Here is a 2,035-nt window from a genome sequence, read left to right as displayed (position 1 = left end):
CCTGTGATGAGAGGGGCTGCCATAAAGGTCTCTGACATGTCCTAAAGACATTTTCCCCACTGTCTTGGTAATTAACAAATAATAAAAGGAAAGAAAGCTTCTTCTTAAACTTATTTGCTCAAATTTATTCCTCTCTTCTATGATATTTAAAAACAATAAATGTATCTGCTCTTTCTCACACAAATCTGGTAACTCCTCATCTCTCTTTTACTTTAAAATGAGCTTCTAAACACTTTTCTCCTTCTCTATTTAGCGTTGAAAGTACTTTATTCTCACTTCTACCTTATTACTGATTTTGGTAAATTTAAATTCCATCTTCTCTGTTGAGTTAGGAAATCTCCTTCCATTTTCCCTCATTTCCCTTATTTGAAATCAAACCCAGTGTCCTCTTCAGAGTTATGCCTTGCTTCTCCTTTGTGACCTCAAGTTTCTTAACTTTCTAAGATATTTCATTGAAAACAAATATGGAAGTGCCCACTTTCCTTCCTTCTATTTCATCTGCTCACTAAAGTTGTTTTGAATAGCAAATGTGTTTGACAGATGTAGATTTTCATTGAGAGGGACTTGTAAAAAAGTAATAAGAAAAAAAATTTGAAAAGAGAGATTTCAAATTTTCTTCCTCTCTCCCATACCGCCCAAATACTTACACACATAAAGGTAGGTAATTAAATGAAAAAAACAAACCAAGTGAAAATCTAGAGAGTTCTGAAAAACTGTTTTCCAGTACCTCTGAACAGGTAGCATCAACAACAACAACAACAACAAAACTACCTATTAGTGTTAATAAATGCAAAGGATGAAAGTAAAAAGCATGCATAGAAAAACAATGCAACCAACCTTTTATCTGACCTTGCAATTGAAATTAGAGCCTATGCAACATTAAAAACAATATGCAGTGTCTAGAGAAGTATATTCTTTCTGACCCGTTACCAGTTATATAGATACATAAATGTGTGTTAGTCAAATATTTCCTGTTAATTCTATTTTAAAAAAATTCTTATGCATTTTAATATAAATTTTGATTCTGTTAAACTGGCATATATCTAAAGGTATAAATAAAACTTTGACTACTATTTTTAAATTTAGCTTTAAATTAAAATTTTATATTTTATTTTCTGTTGGGGGTGATACATGACCATTAATAATGCTACAATTAATCTTCTTAGATTTAGACAAACAAGATACAGCCTACAAGGCCTGTAAACAAAGATAATTTAAGGAATGCTTTTTTAAACATCTGAAATACATATTTTATTCTTAATCTCAGAAGGAAAAACAAAAGCAACCTCACAGCTTAGAATGTTTTTAAAGTAATAAATGGTTCAGTGGTGTCCTGCTTTGGGTCTATAATAATACAAAAGACAGAACTAATAGGGTCATTTTCTGTTATGACTATGCATAAGTGTTGTTGGTTAGCATTTATATTACAATATTTTTATAGAGCTCTAGGTGGAAGAAATTAGCCAAGGTATATATATTCAAAGCAAACAAATTCATGCATCTGAAATAATTCCATGTAGTGAAGAGAGAGACTACAAAATATCAAATCCAATGCTTCTTACCATTCCCCACCCTCATCCATTTAACAAAGGAAGCTCATAAATAAGGAGAAAGAATGTAAGTTCTACAGAGGAAGGGCTTTTTGCCTGTTTTGTTTGTTTATCTATCCAACTGCAAAGAAATATGCTGCTCATTGAATGAGTAAGTTCGTCCCTGGACTGGGTGTGGTAACTCACACTTGTAATCCGAGCACTTTGGGAGGCCAAAGTGGGCAGATAACATGAGGTCAGGAGTTTGAGACCAGCCTGGCCAACATGGGGAAACCCTGTCTCTACCAAAAATACAAAAATTAGCTGGGCCTTGTGGTGCACACCTGTAATCCCAGCTATTCGGGAGGCTGAGGCATGAGAATCACTTGAACCCAGGAGGCAGAGGTTATAGTGAACTGGAATCAGACCACTGCACTCCAGTCTAAGTGACAGAGCAAGATCTTGCCTCAAAAAAAAAAAAAAAAAAAAAAAATTCAAAAAAAAAT

This window comes from Rhinopithecus bieti, unplaced genomic scaffold, assembly GCF_001698545.2.
Source record: "Rhinopithecus bieti isolate Rb0 unplaced genomic scaffold, ASM169854v2 scaffold_3878, whole genome shotgun sequence".
Classification (NCBI taxonomy): Eukaryota; Metazoa; Chordata; class Mammalia; order Primates; family Cercopithecidae; genus Rhinopithecus; species Rhinopithecus bieti.
Note: the sequence above shows the minus strand (reverse complement) of the source record.